Below are 23,214 nucleotides of genomic sequence, written 5' to 3'. Positions count from 1 at the left end.
CAAAGCCCAGCCTGTCCAGGAAACTGTTCACACTCTTCCATTTCTCAGAAGGAAAGCGTCCTACTCTCCAGGAGTTTAGAAATGGGAGTTACAGAGCTGAGAGAGAAGAGCTGTGGTTGAATGTTGCTCAGACATGTCTTTACAGGAAATGTGGTGTCAAACTGCACATCTAAACACATCCAGATCTGAGGACACCTGAAATTCAAGTTTGCAGCTGGATCTGCATTTTGCCACTGAGCTCTGGGTCTGTGACTGACCCAAAGTCCTGCCTGTTCTGAATACACATCCACTTTAAACCATGAAAATTAGTTATTCCAAAACCGGACTGGCACATTGGTCATCCAGGCATCAGAACTGGATCTGAATTTGGCCCTTTTAATCTATCTTTATATATTGTTTTCCTTCCTTTCAGCTTTCTGCTATCTTTCTTCTCATTTTTCTCCCATCCTGCCCTTCTTCTCTCCATCTTTCTAAATTAATTGCAAACCTCATCACATTTCAAGATGATGCCTTTTTCTACTTCAAAAGCAAATTGACATAGAAACTCCAAGTAATATGAAGTCACCAGCCTAAGTTCAAGACTAGCTGATGATTTAGTTTGAGGCTTTCCAATCTCTAAAGAACTTCATTTTAAAGGAGAAACAAAAGCAGTAAGGGCATTTCTGGGACAAAAAAAGGGCACTTTACAAACCGAATCAATAAATGTTTCTGCAACAACCTAATCATTGATTGATTTATATGACATTTTATCGGTGCGTGCATTCAACAGGAAATTCACTAGTCAGGCAGTTATTCTCCTCTGTACAGTATGTACCATGGATGATTTTTTTCAATTGAATGTGTTGTTTGGGAGATTGATGGGAGGAAGAAAGTGGCAAGCCACTCTCATTGCACCACCTTCCTTGCACCATCTAATCCGCAAAACCTCAGCTAGGTTTTACCCAGCCTGTGAATCTCTAACATCAGTGCTCTTTTATGTCCCAATAGCTACCCAGTCTGTTACAGTGCTTTTTTCATCTCATTTTTTAACAAATACAGTGTTCAAAGTCATTCATACATCTCTACATTCTATCTATCGTTATCTCAAGTTTCACTCCAGACCTGAGCTTCATAAATTCAGCCAGGGCAAATAATAGCAGTACCTGTGTACAGAGAGGGCAAGAATCATTTCTGGAGTGAGTCCACTGAAGGCAGATACTAATGTAAAATCCTTACCCAAGTAATGAATTTATCCTTTCTGCATTATCCCTGCTAATATGTGTGATAAATGTCTCTTTGGAGTAATTGATTGTCTTGCATCTGTGACTGCTTTTTAACACAGTGACTTCCTTGCACATGCCTTTCTAACCACCTTTGGTCTTGTATTTGAACCATGAGGGCTAGGCTGTTACCTGGTTACCAGCCTTGGGACTGAGTCATTTCTCTATGGCATTGCCTGAGTTAACAGTTGAATTGTGGGGGAAAAAGAGCATGATGCATCATGTTTTGGTAACCAGGGTGGACAGCTGGGGTGTTTTGGGGATGGATGAGGCACATACAGTATTGGCTTACTGTACAGTATTGACTGATATTGATGTATACTTATGTTGATATGCTACAGGTGCAGTACCCAAGGCTGCTTGTCTACTGAATGCTATTTAGAGGCGTCACTCTCTGTTTACTCATTTTGGTTGTTTGGTAACTATTTGCATTACTTTGCTTTGCTTTTATTATTGCTGAAGGGGGACCATTATTTTCTTAATCATAAAAAATAGTTGGACTTGTACCTGAGAAACCAGAAAAACAGGATAGGAACAATATCTTGAGGGAAACGTTCTGTTATCACAGAGGCACCAATGACTCAGGAGAAGTGGTGCAGAGAACAAGGCCTAGACCTCCTCCCGTTCACCCAAATCCGCATTGCCGTGACTCCGTAGATTGTGCATGCGTTCATCCGAGAAAGAGTACTTGGTCAGGGGGACTCCAAATGACACATCGGTTTCACATGCGGTAGACCAGCTCCTGCTGGAGAGAGTGTGCCATGCCAGTGAACTCACGTGAACATTTCCGTTTGTCTAAATCAAAAGAAAAAAAGGCACTTTCAGCAAGAGAGCTAAAGGGATGTGCTAATTGGCACGTATCCACACGTGCAAGGCAGCATGCAGAAAGAAAACCTTCACCCGTGTTCACAATTTTAGTGATGGGGAAGAAAAAGGTAAATCCATTTCTTCCTTTCACGGCTTACCAAATGCTGTCTGCTCATTGCTCACAGTGGAACTGATCTCTTTCCAGAGTTAAAGGATCTTGTCCTGTACAGCTTTTCTGCTTTTTTTGCTACATTTCAGGGAAGAAAACCTATATTGTCATTAAGAAATGAGGTTTCGGGCCGTTCCAGTTCTGCTATCTGCTTCTTGTACTAACCAGGCAAGTCATTTAACTGCTGCTCTGCATTTCTCTATCTGTTCTTGTCTTGCTGGTTGAAGTTTTCTCACTGTTTATTTTTGTTCACTGAGAAATGACTTTACCTAGAAGTAGAATTTTCCCCACAAACTGCCAGCATTGTTGCAGTTCTCCATTTTTTTCCTTCCTCTCTCATTTTTCACAAAATAGTTGAGTTGATAGATGAGGGCGGGACTAGAAGGGATCTCCTGGGGCTTTGTGCTTGGTCCTCTGCTCTCATGACTTGCCACCCCTGTGAGGAACTGCCCAAGCGCTGTATGAAGCAGGTCCAGCCCTCGCTCCCTCTCTCCTGCTGGAAGCCTTTCCAGACCCATGCTGCTCAGGTGGCTGGAAAACATCTAATTTCCTGACTATGTTTATTAGTGACCAGTTTATATCCATTTGTTCTTGTGCCAACCCTGCCTTTTGCTTTAATAGCTCTTTTCCCTCCTTCGTATTTACCTCCCTGATGTATTTATAGACAGCAATCATGTTCCCTTCATTTCGCTAGGCTTAACAAGCCGATCTCTTTTAACCTCCTCTCATAAAATAGGCTTTCCAGGCCCTGATTATGCCACATCCTAGTTGCTTTTCCCTGCACCTGTTCCTGTTTGAATTCATCTTATTTGATAAAGTCCAAACAGCTTAAAATCACTGAACTATTCTACTGACTGAAGTACTAGGCTTGATTATTTTTCCAGCCAGAAGCATTATAATAGGTCTTGATATTATTTTGTAAGAGTTATGAACAAAGGCTACCCATTTTTTTAGAATCAGGTATAATCTAATTAGTATTTGAAGGACCAAGATACTTAATAAAGTGGCTATTCTAGCTACCCAGGAGACATGTGGCTGTGATTGGCATGAAGCAGATGCTTGCTCTCCCTGCGACATTGTTCCATTCAGTGTTGGGGGGGGGGGGGATCTATTTATTTAACTCTGCGAGTTAACCTTTATTTTTTAAGGTTTGCCATATCATCCATCAAATTGGGAGGATTGCCTTTCACAGGTGCAAATGAGTCATCACATCTTTTCCAGCTTGGAAAACATTTAGAAAATTAGGGACTAGGAAAAAGAAAAAGAAAAAGAAACAGAAAAAGAAAAAGAAAAAGAGAAAAAGAAAAGGGAGGAGAGAGAAGAAATTACAGTCAGTCTCATGGCTCTTACCTGGGACTCAGCTGTCCTGCAAGAAGCTGAGATGTTTTTTCTACAACCACAAGGTTTGTGCTGGTTTGCAAGAACCTTGTCAGCAAACGTCAACGGTTCTGAGGCTGAGCCCATCCTGGAATGAAACAGTTATCCCGGCCTTAAAGGCAGGATTAGCTCCCCGAAGTGGGGCAGAGAGCCCCTCTGCACTTTTTAACACCTCATGAAGGGATCTGGCTGCCAACAAAAGGAAAATCCTAATGTGTAAAAAATGCATAATAATAAGGACTTTGGCTGAGTGGAATTCCATCACGGATCAGATGAAATTGCCTTGTGCAACTTGCTGAGGGCTTCATGCTATGCTAAATGACCTTTGTACCATGTAAAATGGGCACTGCTGCAGGATGCGGGGAGAACCAGGGGCTGGGCTGCTCTTTTATTTTCCCCCCCATGGAGTTCAAGCTTGTCAAGAATACAACAAAACCAAGAGGGGGAAGAAACGTCCCATTGAATTTTTCATGAATGATTTTTGTCAGAGGAAAAGGAACATCTGTGTTTATGAAGGGTCTGCAGGGTGACACAGTGAAAGCAGGATGCGACCATCTGGTCCTGGATGCCTGAGAGCATGTGCAATGCCCCACGCAAGTGGTAGCATTCAACCTGTGCTGCGATTTTTAAGGCTACAGCCTTCATCCCTAAAAAGCACGCAGACTTGGCCCACTGGGTTGCCCGCTGGCAGCTGTCCTGCTTTGCACTTGTGAAGGGGCATTCAATTCCCAGAGGATTTGGGGCTGAGGTTTCCGAGATCTGGGAGAGGTGACGATGCACTCTAAAAATTGAGCCCTCGCTGCCTCCAAATGATAATTCCATGAACGTCCTGCTTGTTGGTGTGCCCAAAAGGGGCTGCTGGGTTTTTATGGCCAGACAGGCTTGTGTACCCGGGAACACTTGGGTCTCTTGATCCTGAGCCACCACTCAGAGCTGTTGTGGAGTGCCTGCAGCCTCTGGGAGGAGTTTTTCTTCCTCCTTCTTGCTAGGGTTTCCTCACCTTCCTCAGAGGCACCCGAGGCTGTCAAGAGCTGGAAAGGGGAGGCAGGGTGCATGCGCTGGTCCTCCTGCAGGTGTTGACCTCACTCAAGGAGGTGGATAGTCTTGGGTCACATGCTCGGTGCTAGACATACCACCAGATTTGGGACTGGCAACAGTTCCCCCCCAGTCCAGACTGGCAGGAGCTGTGGGGCTCTTCCCTTTCGTCTGCAATGAGGGGTGTGACCCTTTTCGTAGGGTCTCTGGGGAATTTTTCTTAACAAATTCACTCCCAGTGCATGGCTTAGGATGCCCTCCGTCTCTCCCGCACCTTGTAATGTGGGTTTTGGTCTTTTACTGTAAGCCTGAAGTTTGTTATAGGGAGCACGGGAGCATTTTGTGTTCCGTTGAGGTGAAGACATGTGGAATAGCTATTTGGTGGTGGCTTCTGGACTGAGCATGTGTTGCAGAGCTGTGACTGAGGAGGACTAGAAAGCAGGACAAGTCCTTATTGCCGCTCCTGCCTTCGTCCTGTTTATCCCACAAGGATTGGGACTAATGTGCTGCAAGCGCAATGCAAGAACCTACACCTGCCTGGGCAGAAAAATTGCACAGGGTGAGTAGCGCTAACAAGCAAACAGCACAGGATGCTAAAATCCCCCTTACTAAAATAAAAAACAAACCAACAGCCAAAAGAGGTGAGGAGAATCCAAAGATATCTGTGCAATCATAAAATACATATCTATACATCTGTTATACACACAGCTGTGGTCATATGCCCAGTAGCTTTCTACTTGGTCTGGCTGTGCATCACATTTCAAACCTCCCAAGAGTTCAGCACTCAAACCATGGCCAGATTTCAAAATTAATCCTTTTCAGCAGAGCTCAGCAGGTCAGCAGGCATTGAAAGTCTGTCCAGGAGGGTTACTACCAGCTCTGGAAGAAACGGGCCCATTGCAGGCACAGAGCACCTGAAAAATCAGCCCTGGAGTTGCTGTCTAGACTTGTATTTCTGATGTTGCCTTCTGCTCCTAAATAATCCCCTACTGCCCCCCCGCCACACACACACACATATCCCGAAGGGGGAACAAGCCTGAACAGGCAGGGATGAGTATCTGCTCGATAGCATCAGATACCCAAATTGCTTCAGTCTCCTGACTGCTCTCCATGCCTCTCTGCAGCTTTTTAAAGGAAGGTCCCCCCAAGCAGAGATAAAAAAACTCACAGCGCAACCAGTATTCCTAAAGGTCAAATAGCACAAGGAAGATATGGCCTGGGAGGAGACACAGAACTGGACACTTCGTTCTTTCTCTACCCCATCCACTGCCATTTTGTATGTCTTGAAGCTGTTTATGCATTTTAACTCCAAATCTCTTTTCACCTATCTGTGGAATTCATACCGACCTGCCAGGAATTTTTCATGAGTTAATTTGGTCTGGGATCCTTAGAAGAGCTGCTACTGAAATGCAAAGGGGATTTTAAAAACTATTATTATTTATATGAAACCTTGTTCCTCCCCCTACCTATCTCTCCACCCGCTGCCTGTGGCCAAAAGGTAACCGCTCCTTCTGAGACCATTATAGAGCAAGCTATCCCACAGACCGCCCTCGAACTTTCCTCCTGCAAGGCTGGGATCAGATACTGTTAGAGGCCTCATCCATCCATAGATAACAGGGGTCCTTTATCCTTTGCAGCAGTTCAAGCTCATGCCCAGACGTCTTCGGTGCTGAAGCAGAGAGGAGTCTCTCTCGGAAGACAAGCAGGAGAAGACGCCACTGGTGTCTCTTTTTCTGGTGGTAGTGGCAGCATTTTATTCCAGTGATGTCCTTTGTCCCTGCCCTGGTCGAGATGGCAACTGAAAGCATGACTTTTTCCCCTGCTGATTACCTACAACCTCCAGAGGGAAAGGGATCACCCGCTGGGGTGGCAGGTATCTGAAAATGATTCTGGAAACACAGTGTGCCGAGGGTGCAAGAGGACCTCAAGGGAGGCTCTGGGGGGAAAAGTCCAGCTTGTTCTTGACACAGCACTGGATCTATGGGCAAAGGCTAAGGGGGACGCAGCTCCCCTCTGCCCACCACTGTGGATTGGGGTTGCACACATGCGTTCAACGCAGCTGAGCAAGGCCTCTCCAGTCCTGCAAAGTTTGCGTGGTACCTTCTGGGAAGCACCATTCCCAGTGTGCGTTGCTGGACATGCAGCCCCGTTTTGCTGCCTCTTGCCAGCATGGTGCAAGTGTCTCACCGTTCTCTCATGGTGGGCTCGTTGCCCCACGGTGAGGAGTCAAGGTGCCCCTCTGGTCCCCACGATGCCACGGGCACAGCGTATTCACCCTAATGCGCTGCGCACAGCCATGCTGCATGCAGTCTCCCCCACATACCAACCAGTCCCCGCACAGCAAACCCTTTCTTCTTCAGTTCAAAGTGCTTTGGCACTTCATCTGGAAAATCCTTTAAATCTACATTACCTCTGCCTTATTTAATCTTTTCGGGAACGCTGACATCCAGTGCATGAAAAAGAGATTTTAGGCTGAAAGGAAAGCTGTCCCTGATCACTTCTTAAGGCTAAGTTACAAACTGAATTGGAAACTGGAAGGTGAAAAGAATATGTTACCTTTCAAGTGTCACATTTTCCTCTGCAAAAATGCCTTTTAACTGAGCTGTTGCAGAAGGAGCAGAAGCAGCAGCAGTAGGAGTAGCAGGAGCAGAAGCAGCATTAAGTCACAACCTTGATGTTGTGCTTTGAATGCTCCAAAACAGGAGTCTTGGGTCTAGTTTTGTTTTTGCAGTAATGGGGGCCACCAGGCACATACTTTGGTTCAGGAATCAGAAATCCCTCAAACTGAGGGAAAATTTATATCTCTGTGCTGCAGCACTAAACTGTGAGTACCTGTTGCATGCGGTGCTTGATAGCACAAGCCAAATTCATCCTCAGCATCAGCACCACGGGAACTGTCGTGGGAACACTGGTGCTTCTGTGGATTGCACACAGCAAATATCAGCGAGAAAAGCAGAGGAGTGTGTAGGCAATACCGATGAAGCTGAATGTCATAAATCTCTTTATGATACCTGAGGAGTGCAAACCACAATGCTGCTTGGAGCTCACGTGGTTTTAATTTGTGGTGCTGCAGACTTTGCATGTCTGAGTCGCAAGATGTGCAACAGTTTGTACAAACAGCTCTTCCATGCTGTAGGACTCAGGGCAGGCAAATAGCTCACACCGATCCTGGCTGGATCCTCATAGGCAGAAATATCTTAGGACACAGGCGGGCGAGGACGTGGCCTGGAACACATTATCTCTCTGGTAGCCACAGCTGCCTCCAGCTAATTATTGAGCAGAGCCTATTTGGGGTCACTATACCCACACAGTGCCACTGAAACATTTATTTCTCTAGGCTGGAAAAAGCATGAGCATCAGCCCTCTATAGCTCCCAGCAGGCTGAGTTAGCAGAGGGCCTGGCTGGAGGACAAACTGCTTCTCTGCTTTCCAGGAGGCAGGGAGGGATACTGCTCTGAAATGTCCCTTTTCCCTCTTGATTCCCTTCTTTGGTGCAGAGTAAAAGGAACCCACAGAGACTGGCTTTTTCCTAGTTTTCATGCAAACAATATAGCTTTTCCTTTGACATTGGGAACCACATCCCCAGGGACCTTTGCAATTTTTGTCTCATGGGGATAAGGCATTTTCTAAAATCTGTCTTAATGGAGTCAGAGTTTCAAGGCCAGTGCCAGGAAGGAGGAAGAGCACAGGGGCACCAAAATCAGGAGTGGACAGCCCACTCGGTGTGAACGCTGCTGCCTTCAGCCAGGTTGATGTAGTCCCCTTCCAACCTGAGCTGCCCCAGGGTGGCCTCATTGGGGTCACACTGTGCTGGGGCACCAGCCCTGGGGAAGCTACTACCTGCCTTCTATGTCCTAGAGGTCATACGCCAGCTATCCTGCCCTTCTGTTTCTGAAATTAAGTTCTGGCAAACTTTTGTGCCTGCTTCCTTTTCTTTTTTTCCCCCTGGACATTTACCTGGGCTGGGACCCACTGATTTTGACAGAACTTAACTTTAGTAGGAGTTTTGCCCCATTAAGAATGCCGAGATTTCCCTACAGAAAAGATAATTGCTGTTAGTAATTGAACAGACTGCAGGACGATGATAAGGGCAGTGTAACAGAATATAAAACTATTTATATATCAGACAGGCTGACAAATGCTGATTAAAATGTCTCCTTTTGCAATCAAATGGCAAATATAAGACATATTTGCTTATCTGTGAAGGCGCTTTCATAGCAGGCTGGTCCAGAAACCCTTTGATATTGTGCAGTATCCAGTAGTGTGAGTGCTCTTTACAGTCCAAGGCACAAGCCTTTGCTGCAGGAGATCTTGACTCAGCCCTTGCCTCTGACAGTGCTTTCCAGTGGCTTGATTTAAGAGATCTATTATGGCTCAATTCCGCTGCTTACGCATGGTCATCTAGTGCCTTTGGACATGGTCTTCAGTGTCACTTCTGGCCTCCAGGAGAACACAGCTGGCCAGAACACCTCCGCTGGATCTGCTGGTGTCTCTGATACCCCAGGCTATACCTAGAGGCAATAGACAACCAGATCAAGGCAGTCAGCTCAAGCCTTTAATCTCACTGTGCATCAGGTTGCAATCTGCAAAATTCAAAATACATCTTCTTCCGTGTTTTTTAAAAAGCCTGTGAGATCTGGGGACAGGAACTGCAGAAGGGTTCCTTTCTGAGCTGTCACTATTATGTCCTTCTGCAATACACATACTGAAAGCAAGTTACAGGAGAGCTCTTTCCCTGTGCACTGATTAAAGGTCTATTGGTCTTCCTTGGGATGCTGGCAAACTCTTCTTGTGTGTACTTCTTTCATGTACTGTGAGCCCACTGAGTATCAAAACAAAACACAAGCAATCAGGAGCAAATTGCTTTTTATTTATGCAACAAAGTTAATAAATGCACGGGGCAAAGGCAAAGGAAGCCCAATCGCAGGCTGCTGAAGGCTTCCCCATGGCTATCAGGTAGAGCTTCCTCTTCCTGGAGCTCCAGGAGGCCTCATCCTCTTCCAGCAGTCCCAGGTAAAGCATTGGGTCTAATTATTGGAAGGAAAGAGCAGGAGGCATGTTTTGTGTTCACTCTATGGTGCTGTAGCTTGTGCTCTCCTCACTTGCATGTTATGGCACGGGGCGGATGCATGATCAAAAACTGTAGACCAAATATCTCTCTTGAATAGATGCAAGCAACCAGGAGCTGGAAATCTGTGTGTGCTACCAAAGCAGTGAGGCTGGAGGCAGAGCGGTCATGTGAGCAGCTTCTCCTGCAGAACAGCCCCGGAGAAGCCACGGTGTCAGCAGCTGTGACTCCCCGGGCTGCCCTGGCTCCCTCCTGGAGCAGAAGCTGAATGCAAGTCCATACCAGCCACAAAACGACTGCGTGCATTTCCCTGCATTGGCTGTGCAGGGACGTGAGGAAGGGGAACCAGGTCACTGCTCGCTGCCCACCATCCCCTCTGCAACAGCCAGGACTAAGGGGACAATGGCACAAAAATACAGTGGCAAAGCAGGGAGCAAGATATGGGTCCTCTGGCTGCCGGGCAGATCATCTTCCTTCTCTCTGATGCAAAGCACTCCAGCTGAACACCTGTTTTTCTCGGGTTTGTGCTGAGTTGGTCATTGACTCTCACCACCATCAGTGCCACTTCTCCCAGGGCACCCCAATGCGCAACTCATACCTGGAGGTGCCCACGGGGGACAGGTTGGCTCCGATGCTGGGCAGGCAGGTGAGCACTGCTGGTACCGCAGCTCCTTTGGTCTACGCTGACTACCTGATTAATCTCCAGCCAAATCCTCCCTGATGTAAATCGGAGAAGCTCTCTTGGCAGGGAGCCCCAGCTCCTTATATCAGCTGAAATACTGCCCTTTGAGATTTATCCATCACTGCCAGACTGCTGAGCCTTCTGTCTTCTGCAAGGGCCCCAGAAGAGGAAGGAACAGTTGTGTTCATACTCTCTTTATCTGGGCAAGGTAAATATTATTGCGTATCCTTTTTGGCGGCAGAGAGCCCAGTGCCACTTGGATGGGGATTCCTCAGCTCTCGTGTGCTGAGACACTTGTTCAAACGCTAGGAATTTAATCTGACCCTTTACGTGACTTTTAGAGTTAAATATTTGATCTTGGTGGGGTTTCTTTCGGGAGGGGACTGATGTTTCTATGTGTGCACACACACACACACACAAAGAAAGATTTCTGAAGAAAAATTGAAAATATCGGGTCACAGTGCATATGGGAAATGCGTTTTCAATCAACTGTAACTCCACGCCTCGCCTGTCCTCCCTCCCCTCCTCCCCACACATGGAGATACACACAGGCACACCTCCGGTCCTCGCCAAAGCCGCCGCGAAGATATGCTCCCCCGCGACAACGGCCTCCTCAGGCATTTGTGCCCCTTGTTTGCCCAGGGGATCGGTTCCCCGGCCCGGGGTCCCACAGCGATTAGATTGCACTGTTGAACCAGTTGTGTTTGGACAGCTACATGTTGAAACCTCAGCGAGCCGGCCAGCTCGGGGCAGGAAGATAGCCGTGCTCTCTGCAGAGCTCTGATAAGGCCAAGGGCCTGGTTAAGAGACCTGGAGAGGCTGACGGGGTCCGCCGAGGTTTGAAGTGTTAACTACATATAGCTGCGGATTTCGGAAGGGAACGAGACTGATACTGCTGGAAGCTTCTCCTTCAGTTTTCATCTGAGCTCAAGCAGTGTAAACCCAGGGATGGCAATGGGCTAGCCTGGAGCTACACCAGCTGAGACAGCATCTCCTTCATTTAAGTTTGCTTAAACCTCCACTTGAATTTAGAGCCATTTCCTTGCAATAAAGTTTAATAAGAGCACTGTTATCACTTCCGAGTCTGCTATGGAGCACTGGCACGAGGGTAAGAGCGCAGAGCGGCTCGTGTCCTGTGGGCATCTCCCCGGGCGTGGGTACCATGCTTATCCGAGGTGGACACTGCTCCTCTGGCAGCAAGGGCAGGGGGATCAAACTGCTGGTTGTTACGGCACAAGTCGCTTTGTCCCTTCCTGGTGCTTTGCAACCTTCCTAAGTGGCTCCCACCATTTCGGAGCCCTTTTTCGCCAGCAGGGAAATGGAGCCAGGCTGCAGGGCAGTGAATCACCTGAGACAGCAAAGCGAAACGGGGATCTGAAGCGTGAGATCGAGGACTAGGTAAAACCGCAGCATGGCTTCTCAGCAAAGCAGCCCCCGGGACACTTCCCCGTACAGTAATGTTTCTCAAGTGTGGGGGCACCATTGTTAGAGAACAATGCAGCATTTCTATAAAAGAGAGAGCGCGGTTAATAAGTTTACTAACTGAGAAAAACGCAGCCTTTTAATATCTCTCTTTGTGACCCATAGTGTGAGAGCCAGCTGTTACTACTAGAGTGAAATTCTTTGCTGATTAGTCTTTTAAAGGGCTTCCCAGATAATTAAATAATGATTTCTCTCACCATTCATTCTAAGTGACAGGAGAGCCTGGCAAATTCACTAAGCAGGGAAGGCCAGCATGTTTTCCCAAGTCTTATAGGAGCTTAGCTATTCTGTGGCTAATCCGGTGCTTAAAACCCAGCCGCAGATCCCCTGCACCAAGGAAAACGCTGTCTCGCCTTCCTGGTGCTCCAGGGGTGACTGGGGTTTTGCTCTCTGAAAACTCTACAACTCTGCAACTCTAAAACAGAGCTTCAGGACAGGACCATGTTTTCAAATATGAAAATATTACAGGAAGGATGGTGCAACCTGGGATGGCAAATAAAGATTTTTGCCTGAGCTTCCGAAGAAGCCAAAACTTTCCTGAGGTTGTAGGAGCTCAGCAGCATGGAAGATGAATTCACCTCTCTCTGTCCTTCCTGGGTTGTGTTCCGGGCTGGTACTAGAAAGAGCTCGCTACCAAAATGGAGGCTATTTGGGGTATTTCTGGGATGATCTTGAACTTCAGCACATCAAATGTTCCCACTAGATTCCCAAGTCATGGCACGAGTCAAAATGATTTACTCAGGCCGGCATGAACTAAATCATCCTATGGACTCTCTGGGTACATCTCTATTGGTCTGATGAAATTATTCCAGATTTCCATCAAAATGTAAAATCCAACCTGCAGGAGTCAGCAGGAAAAACCTGGAAACCAGGAGTAGCACCATGATGTAACCAGCCACAGCAGAATTCAGAAGCAGGCATGCTTACCATCAGATAACTGCATCCTCATTTAGTTTCACTTGCTTGGTTTTTAGACAGACTTCTTATCTCATACATCACTAAATCAGCACAAAATTTCCAAGTCTCAATACCTCTGGAAAAATTAAGGTCAGAAAACTATTATTTTCACCACTAACAAAAAAGACTCCGCCTTAAAAATATTTTGCTGAAAAACAAGACTAGCTTCTAGTTTCAGTTAAACCGAAACAGCTTCCCAGTGAGCAGATGCTTTCATTTAATTGAAAACCAATCATAAATATCAGCTGAGACAGAAGAACATTGACCAGCCATATAAATATGTGAAAATGAACTTGTGAGGTTTGCCCATTCGTAATTGAGAATCTGTTCCCATGGTAAATTGAGAATCTGTTTAGGCGCAAGATAGGGGTGGCATAGATAGAAGGGAGAAAATATTTAGGGAGCCAGTGCTCCATCAGCAACATACTTTAATGAGAGTCTAGGAAAAGCTGTATGAATCTTATTTTTTTAACTAAGAGCCATCTGGCCGTCTTGGCAAAAAGAAAAGGTGCACCATTAGCAAAAGAATCTTTCTGAGGAAGTTGTTCCAACCTAAATGCAACCCGCAAGGCATGTTTAGGCACTTGAAAACATTATAGATTTGCAACATCCCCACAACAGCAGCCCTGTTATAGCCATTTAATTCACAGGTAAACTGAGGCAGAAGGTGGTTAGGCAATGTTACTGCAGGGCAAATTCAACGGGCGGTAGACGCCAAAGTCTCTTTGCTCTGCTCCTTTCTTTGCTCTGATGGTGAAGGAAGCAACATCCAAGCGTACAGCAGGGTGGAGATGGAGGCATCTCCCTGATTGCAGGAGTTTTTGGATGAACTTTCCCCTAACCTGCAGCTGAGGAAGGGATGTGCATTGCAAACCTTTCCATGAAAGCCAGGCGGGGGGAGGATTCTCCTGTCAAAAACTTGCATTTAAATAGCACTGAGCCCTCGGCCTGACAAAAGGCAGGAAATTCAAAGCAAAGGGTGACACACTGTCTTTAAGTTACATTTTTATGCCTTTTATTCCTTTCTTCCCCACCATGCAAATTAAGGACACGGGGTCAAACTGATACCTTTGCAGACTCCGTGCACTCAGTCAGAAATGTTTGGTGGCCCAAATAATCAGACTGAGCATCAACTTTTCTTGGGAATTTGAAGCTTAAATGAGATTTTCAGATTTTAAGCGGAGATGACCTTGGTAGCCACCGTTCTCCGGGAGGGATGCAGTGCTGACTTTGGGCGACACGCTTCCCCGTTCCTTACCCCTGGAGAAAAGGTTAGTGCGAGACAGAGGTGCTGGGAGACAGGAAGCAATGGGGGATGCTTTGTAAACTGATAATGGTGCCTTTGATCTGAGGAGAGTGAAGGAAGGCAGAACCTTTTTCAGATAACCCGTGGAAAGAGAGCAATCCAGAGCATGAAGGCTGAGTTTCAGCAGAGGCTGAAAGAAAGAGGGACCTCTTGCTGAAAGATAAATGCTTCAAAACCCCGGAGCTGAGCTCCCTGGACAGGAGGATATCTTTTCTACCGGTGTTTTTAATTTAACAAGATATATTTTTTGCATCTGTTGAAACCACAGAAAAATGCTAAAAAAAAGCAATAATGCAAGCTTGAATTCAGAGAATTCAGTCTCAGCCACTGGACCAAAACCGTGGGCATGGGACCACCTCGCTGAGCTCCTCGGAGCTGGGTGCCAGGATTTGTGCAACCCCAAGGCAAGGGTCAGCCCAAGAAGACCCTGCTCTTCCATGGGAACTTGGTGGGATTTGAGGTGCGTTGGTGTCACATGGAAATGGAGCTATCCCTGACCCGGCCCTGGGCCTGCAAGAGCAGACGTAGTGCCCTTAGGAGATGCAGCAGGTGCTCTCCATTGTGTTTTTCTCATGCACATGAAAAGTGGATTTTAGCAGCAAAGTTAAGGAAGGAATTAGCAATAGCAGTTTTTGCTACAGCTAAATAGCTATTTTGCTCTAAGCTGAATTCACATGAGGCGCACACCGATCGTGTGCTGCAGCACAGCTCTCCCTGCGCAGACTTGGCTTCTGCACTAAAAGAACACCCGTCAGTTAAAATAACGCTCTTCCATGCCAGCAGGCGAAACCCTCTCGAAAGGAATTGTGTTGCTTTTCTGAAGAGCGCCTCAGGGCGAATAATTATTCTAGGTTGAATCTTGGGCTTCCCAATCTTGACGATCTCTCTTTTAACGACACAGGGAACGGAGCAGCGTCACCACAGTGAAGCTGCTCATGGTGTCAGGGCTAGCTGCGTGTCCAGATAGCTCCCCTCCTCGTTCCCTTGGCGCGTACAGCTCTTGCACTGTGGCTGATGCTACAAGAACGCTTTTTGGTGCCTTCAGCTGCTTTCAGTGAGTCCCCAGCAATCTCAGCTGGTAGCGTATTGACAAAGTAAGGACACCCCCGATGCCAGGGGAGCAGTATTGTCCTCAGCTTGGGCACGTGGGGTGGGGTGGGCCCTGGTTTTGCTTTTTTAACTACTAGAAAAGCTGATAATCGAATCTCTCTGCCACTCTTAATTAGCAAAGGGAAAAAGCAATGCAAGAAATAATTAGCAGAGGCAACTTTCTGTTAATATAAGACCGCAATCGGCTACCGCAGGCGATCTGAGGTCATCCACTCTTGCAGGGGCATTTGAAAGTCAGCTACAAGAGCAAAGGCACTCCTGCACATCCCAAAGGTTACTGCCCGCCTTATATTGTACTATAAAAGCCGGGTGTCAGAGAGGCTAGAGATTTTACACTTAGTGTCAGTGTTTTATAGTCATTAGACTAATTATGTTGGTGTTTTTACCACCTTTATTCTACTAATTGGCCTAAAAGCCAAACAGGGGCATCATTACTTTACACAAACAAGCAATTATTGGGCTATAAACACACCCTGATTTGTGCTCTCTTGGGGAGGAGGGAGCACTCCCAAAGCGCTCTCTGTGGTGTCTGCCACAATAACACGCCTTACAGATGCACTTGACTTCAGCTCTGTTTACAAAGAGGTCTCAAAGCTCCTAATATGCTAGAGAAACTGGATATTTGTTACCTCCCTACAAATAGATTTTCAGGAAAATGGCATAACTCCAGCTTCAGTCCGCGCATCGCTCTTTCAGTGCCAGGGTAGCTTGGCTTCATTTTTGGTTGCGATTCCTCGTGTATTTGCTTTCCTAGAAAGGAACGGCTTGGTGAATGTGGCCAGTATAATTTGTTTGTGAGACGTCCATGAGAAAAGTTTTGTTTCCAAGCAGTTTGGTCTCCTTGCAGGCTTCTGGGTGAAACGTTAGCTACGACTTTCCAAGACTTGTCATTGCCCAGAGTCCTGAGAAGATATCTGATTTGTCCAAAAATGCGGTGTCTTCCCAGGTTATACTCCCTGGCAATTCCACACCAGCTAGTTCTCTCCCAGCTGGGCTGTTTCAGTCAATGCTTACAAAAAAACACGACTCGTGCGTTCCAAGGAAGGCCATATCTGTTGGCTACAATATTTTGTTCTAAGGCTTGATGCAGTTTATATATTTAAGCACCGCTTGTGTTTGAAATTAGAATTATTGGGGACCAAAAACTTGCAGGGGGGAGAAAATGAGCCAGCATTCGACAGAAGAGCTTGGGGATATGTCATCTGGCAGCGGAGGGACTGCCAGATGTGTTAAAGACCTGGGGTCTCCTTCATTCACAGCAGAGGTTTTCAGTCTAGGTCCTTCAAAAGATCTGGCAGCCTCCCCATCCTGGCCTGCCAGGCAGAAACCAGCTGATCAAATAGAAGATGTTGCCTTTCCCAACAACCGTTGCCTCCATGAGAGGTGTCTGCTTCAACAAAACCACATACCTGATTCCTGTGAAAATGCCCAATTCAATCTATTTAAAATCAGAATGCAACAGAGGCAAACATAGACTCCAGAAAGGATAATTCTGTCTTCGCTTGCTGCTGCTCATGGAATTTGCCTTTGCTTTTTACCCTGAAAAAAAAGGGGAAAATGAAAAGGCAGCAGAACTGGATTTGTCTATAAATTGGAGAGCATACAGCTAAAACTATAGGTGTAATTCCATCTCTGAAGTCCCAGAAATATGAGAAATATGTCTTTCTGCTTCAGCTTTCTCTGTGCTAGAACTGGACAACTCCAGAAGTGCTGGACTGCAGCACCACATGGAAACCATATCACAGCTGGTGGCAGCAATCAGGTACGGAAGGGGATGGTCAGAGATGTATGAAAAAACAAATGTAAAATCCCCCCCCGATGCTACCACACTGGCAATATCAGTAGCACCATGGTCTAATACTTTTATTTTATTTTACCTCTAAGCACAGCTCCTCCTCAGGTGAGTTTCTTAGACTTATTTTAGATGAGACATGAAGCCCAAATAGTCATCAATCACTGCCTTAAAAGAGACCATAGCAATTTTCTGTAAGCACTGGGATATCAGAGAAAGATTAGGGCATTTCAGAAGGGGTAGGCTTATCTTGGGCAAAGTGGGGAATTACATTGCACCTCCTAAAATTCCTTTCCCAGTTTCCACTAGTGCGATAGGTCTCATTCCTGGCATTAAATTGATACGCAGTGTCACTGCCAACCATTAAATAATGGGTGTATTTCCTACAACAGACAGCTGCATTTTAATACTGGTTGAAATGATCTGTATAATTAGTCTGCTTTCGATGCCGAAAATGCCTGTAAGAGTTTTGTCCTACTGCTCAGGACTGAGGCCTTTTAGGTAGCTAAGGGTCTCTGAAATCCTTGTGTCCTGACTGTCACTGTTTTTTTAAGCCCTTTCCCTGAAGACTTCATCAGGGACGCTCACTTCAATGACACAGTATGGTCCATTAGAGTTAAATTACATATGAAGTGAAAGTCAGATGCTCAGTGTTTAGCAGACGTTTTCCGCAGTGCAACTCTGGCTGCTGTGTTTACTGAACACATCAGATCTTTGACTCTAAAGTTTCTTAAGCTAGCCAAGTTTTTGTTTTGTTTTGTTTATATTCCATAAATCCATTTAAACTGAGCTATAATGGTTATTTTTAAGCTCTCTCTGAAATGTTTCTAAGTGACTTCTGTAATATCCAACAGAGCTGGCTCATCTCCTTTGGAAACAAGAAACTGCAGCTTCAGTGAGAAATCTGAACAATGTCTTCTTTAAACCGCCTGGAGAAAGCAGCAAATGTCCAGCTCCAACAGGAATTTACATGTGTTTGAGCATCAAAGGTTGATATGCCTGCATCATCTAGGGACTGCCATGTTATCTAAGGGCCCGCATATCAGGAGCGCGATAACATTGTGTAGTTCACAGCTGTTGCAGGAACTGCATATTTTCTGAGTTAACTGAGGCTCGGTTTTATATAAACTGTACCTGATAACATCTGCCCAGCACCCCTCTTTGAAAATGTGCAGAGATCCTGCCCAGCTCACTCCTGCAGCAAGTAGCCTGCAGAACGAAAATCAAATCAAAACCAAAAGAAGAGGCAAAATGCACATCCTGCGGGGCGCTGGAAATTCATCTTTTGGTTTCATGATGCCTGTTCCAAGAAATGGTGCAAAAATGTTTCGCAGCGAAGGTAGAACAATGAAGACGTCAAGCGGCTTCTTGGGGGAGAGCTGCTGTGTCTTGTCATGCTTGGACATGAACGGGGAAAAAAATGTCTTTATTACCCAGAATGGTAACCTTGAAGTGCACTGGCTGCTTGATCCTATAACTTTCCCATTAGAAGAGGGCGCCCGCAATCCTAATGAGGCACAATAAGCAGATTATGAGACTCCCTTTGTTTTGCTAAACAGCAGCTTTTCTGCCCGGAGTATCACAAAGGTGTGCGGGGGCCTTGTGAATGGGGCCGCTGTGACTGATACGCCGATTTGTTCTGTAGGGCTGAGCAGAAGGATTGAAGAAGACAGCACTAATGTTCAGCAGAGCCGTAGGGGGCGGGTGCCGGAGCTGCCTAAATTAGACTCATCAGTATAGAGGCTCTGCCCATTGTGTCTGGGCTATAAAGCTGTCAGAGAGGAGCCCATTTGAATGTTCCCTCATTCCTACCCTGGCGCTTCCTCCGCTCTCAGCAGAGAGCTAAGCCCCAGGATCTTTTGTTTGCATGAGAAGCCACTGGCATCTTACATTTATAAGGACTTTTAAGGCTCTAGTATGAAAAATAACTTTGGCTTGAAAAATACGGGGGATTTTGTTGTTGTTGTTGGGTTTCTTTTAATTGTATGCACACCAACCAGCGAATTTGTGTGCTGCTCTGCGAAGTTATTTTTACAGAGAGATCAGCAATCATTTAAGATGCAAACAAGAGCACATCGTTTTACCAGACTGCAATCTTTCCACCTTGCATATTCATTTAGATGCCTAGAGGAAGCAATTGCTGCAGGGGAAAATTCAGGGACAGATTCCAGCCTCTGTAAAGGAGCTGGATCTGGTGGAAAGATAAGAGGGAATCAGTGGGAATAGCAAGAGGGCCCACCACAGGTGAATTAGGTTTCATAGCAGTGTTCCTGTAACCATTCCTGTGCTGGACAAGTGCTGAGAAAATATTAGCAGTGGTCTAGCCAACTTGCAGGTTAAAGTACAGCATTCAAAATTGCACTCATATTTTCTACTGTTTTTGATTAGGTTTTCCAGCCTTTGAAGATTGAGGTTGTGGAGCTCCAGGTCAAATGAGGACCCTATGAAAGTAAAAAGCCCGCACACCCAGGCAGGAAGTTTCACCACCACAGCCTGCTCAGATGTTAGATGGCTGCTTGTCATTGCTCCGGTTGAACTGGAGATGTATGGAGAACCGTTTCTCCTATTTTACTTTGGCCTCTCCATGCAAATCTGGCAACACACAGGGAGAAAAATACAAATGTTGGGAAAACAATTAAAAATAGTCATTTTGGGGGAATCTCTGGAAAGCTCTGCTTTGTGTTGGGACTGTGCTCCTGGTGCATCTTCAAGAGCAGGCTGCTCAGCCCCATGAGACTTGTCTGCCTCTTTTCTCTCGTGCATGGTGGCACATGCTGGCAATTTCTCCATGGTATAAGCCTTATGGTACCAGTGCTCATGGCCTCTGGCAAGTCCATCTTTGACTTCTCCAGAGCCTTAGGCCCTGCTCAAAAGGTCTGTCAATGAACAAGGTAAAGTCCTGCCTGTTCAATGGGGATGGAGCATATTATGCTAGTACTCAGTAAACTGCACCAATTCCCTAGTCTCTGGACTTACCCACCCAGAAAGACAGACTGCGCGCATCTGTGCAAATCCTAATTTCACCTCCAATTCAGCCAAGAACCTGAGTGTCTGGATACAAGGCATATATATGGATTTTCTCCAACTAGAATGAAACTTTCATGCATTTAAAGGGATTATTTGCTAGGGAGTTTCACTGCTAATCCTTGGCCTGGAATTGCATCTGAAATTTTATTTTGCTATTGATTTAATAGATAATGAGTTTCGTAATGCTCAAGAATCAGTGCAAGTGTTTCAATTGAACTGGGTTAGCAATATGGAGAGAAGAATATTCAGCCTGCAGTTTGTCTCTGAGCACTCCTTGTTGACTGTTATTATTACTTACTATTTTAATGGTGGAATTGACCCATCATGGACTGCTATCCCACTATGTGAGCTGCTATATCAGAGCAGATCTGAATCAAAAACCTCTCCCAAAGAGACTAAACTGAGACACTGATAGCCTACACCTGAAGCCAAGTATCCAACTGTGCCATCCCCAACGAGTAGAGGTTTTCATATCTAGCCATTTCTCCCAAAAAAGAAAACTCACTTACTTTGTCACATCAGTCAACACTTCAATCAGTGGCTGGGGTCATCTCAGTCAGCTGAAATAAAATACAGCATAAATTTAATGGAATTTATGAAATTTATACCAAATATGACGCACACAGGTAAGTATATTAGGTGTCAAGTATCTTGAATCTTCTCTGTATTATCAAAAAATAAAACAATCCTTTCATACCTAATCCAAGCCACCAGCAATGCTTTTTATAACACTGAGAGTGTTATAAATGGGAGTGTTGTAAATGGGAGTGTATAAAGTGTTAACATGGGAGCGTCGTTGGGCTCTGCAGTTCTACATTAATTTGCAACAGTCTTGGTCTGGACCAGAGTTATAACAAGTGACTGAGCTCTTTTGGATGTGTCTTCTAAAAATGTACTCCATAGTTATTTCTCAGACTGCAACAATGAAGTTTGGAGGATTTTTCCAAACAATTTTCTCTTTGATCACCAAAATCCCCAATCAGTTTTACTTTTTTCCTCCCCAGTTCCCTTACAGCGCTTCCCCAGGGAGGAAGGCTCTGCTCACCATCACTTTGCCAGCTGCCCCAAGAACTCAGGACAGCTCGAGGAGAGCAAGAGTTGCTGGGGATGAGAGCTACCACCAGCAGCATCTCCTGACACACAAAACCGTGGGCAAACCCAAGCTATGGGTTCAGCCAGAGCGAGTCCGCTACAAAGAGCCACAAACCCTTGGGGGGGATGCAAAGCTCTTCAAGGCAAACAGGGCTGGAGAAAAGTTCTGCCAAAAACTCAACCGGGCAAAACCCCCGTGGTTCAATTCGGGTAAATGCAACCGGCCAGGGGCTCCGTGGGTGCTAGTGCCAGCTGGAGGGGCGATCAACCAGGGTGGGAGCATGGTGAGGCGACCCTCTAGTACTGGGCTTATTCTGACTCCAAATCTTTGTCCAACCACAGCCTCTGGCTGCCCAGTCACACCCTGCATTTCTCTGTGGAGCATCTAGGGATGTGACTCGATAAAAGATATTTTAATAAATCTTGCTTTACAACCGTTTTTATTCTTGGCAACGAGTAGGCCATTGGAAAAGGGACTGTTAGAAAACAAATCTCAAGCTGTATTGTTGGCCAAGGCATAAAACAATTGTCCAAAATAAAGCATAAAACTTGTTAACAAGCAAAGCACACTATCAAATGCAATGGGAACAGGAGCAGGCAAAAAGTTATGAAGACCTGCTCCAAGCGCTCTGAATGCAGCCCTTATAAACTAGACCCTTTCAAGAGATGTTGTTTTATTTCTTTCCTTTTTTAGGGCTTTGTTTTATTTTTAGCAGTAGTCATGGGTTCTTTTTCCCTCTCTGATATTTTTCTGTAAATAATAATCGGTTCCTTTGTGGCAGCACTTCCATATTGGCAGTGGTGTGTAGTGCTTTCTTGGAGGTGGCAAGAAAAAAGGGAGCGATTTGTTTCAATGGGTCATTGTTGAGTGAATGCAAATATCTGCAGCCACCGGAGCAAATAGGAGCAGGGGATTAGGCGCAGGAAGCTGGCTGAGTGGCATAGGCCATCTGTCCCGGGCCTGAGAAAAGAGGAGTCTCGTTTGCAGTGTATGTTAATTAGTTAGCTGATTGGCTCAGCTGTCACCTTTGCAGAGTGAAAGCGCACGGGCACAATTAAATGGATGTCCATATATGTTTATCAAAGCACATGCTTTTAGTCTCACTAGTTCGAGGTGTAATTTTGTCTTCTCAGGCACTGGGATGATTCTTTGCTATTGTGCCCACAAATGAAGGGGAGGAAAAAAAAAAAGAGGAAAGAAAGACGGAATGAAGAAGAAAGAAAATACCTTAATTAAGACATGATCTGAATTGTTTGCTGAAGCGTCTCTGGCAATTGCAGGCCACATTCTTTAATGCACTTGAAATTACCCATTTGCATCAATAGGCGTTAGCTGAATTTATTTCCATTCAGACGTATTCCCTTGATGTTTCTACATGAGGTAGTAGGTTTGGAAATACATGTATGGCAAGTTTGGGCTCCTACGGTGCTCCCATTCAAACACAACGTCAATATCCTATACTTAAAAGGGATCCGTTAGTTAAAGTAAAACACTCCCTGGTTTGGGGTGGGTTTTGTTTTTGTTTTCATTACATCGACATCTCCAAGGCAGCATCCCCAGTAACTTTCCTTGGGAAGAAGTTGTCTGCTTGCAAGCCCCAGGGAGTTATTTCCCATGGTGTCATTTCAATTATTTTTGATTTATTTGTTTACTGTCTTCCAGTCCTTGTCAACGCACAATGGGCCCATGTCTCCCCCTCCGTGACCGCACGGGGCCCTGCCTGCAGGGTTTCGAGGCTTTGCAGTGCCCGGAGGAGGAGGTAGGAACATCTGCCCAGCCGCTCGCGCCCTTTAGGGCTTTACACAGAGAAGGACAGCGGGGGGAGAGGGCAGGTCGGGGTCGAGGGAGACACCCCGTGCGGGGACACTGGCGTTGACCTTCACACAGAGGCATGAAAGAGCTGTGGTGGCTCTCCAGTCCCGGGGCTGGACAAAGGGCTGGGAAGCCACTCTCCAGACACTGCTTTGCAGCCTGCGGTGGAAGATTTCTCCTGACTTGACCTGTAGGAGAAACCTGTCAGCCAGCCCACCTGGCTCAGCAAGCATTGGGA

The 23,214-nt window shown here is 46.0% G+C and overlaps 1 long non-coding RNA gene across 1 annotated transcript in view; it reads left to right on the top strand.

Moving 5' to 3' along the window:
* LOC112990788 (uncharacterized) overlaps positions 1-20,193 on the top strand; it is a 46,435-nt gene extending 26,242 nt beyond the window's left edge. The window contains exons 2-3 of the long non-coding RNA XR_003261157.2: positions 16,927-17,014; positions 17,899-20,193. This is a non-coding gene — a long non-coding RNA (uncharacterized LOC112990788). The remainder of the gene's footprint in view (positions 1-16,926; positions 17,015-17,898) is intronic.
* The last annotated feature ends 3,021 nt before the right edge of the window (positions 20,194-23,214 follow it).

The sequence above is a fragment of the Dromaius novaehollandiae genome, chromosome 4 (assembly GCF_036370855.1).
Source record: "Dromaius novaehollandiae isolate bDroNov1 chromosome 4, bDroNov1.hap1, whole genome shotgun sequence".
NCBI classification, from domain to species: Eukaryota; Metazoa; Chordata; class Aves; order Casuariiformes; family Dromaiidae; genus Dromaius; species Dromaius novaehollandiae.
The sequence above is the reverse complement of the archived record's forward strand: the minus strand, read 5'-3'. Positions and strand labels throughout refer to the sequence as shown.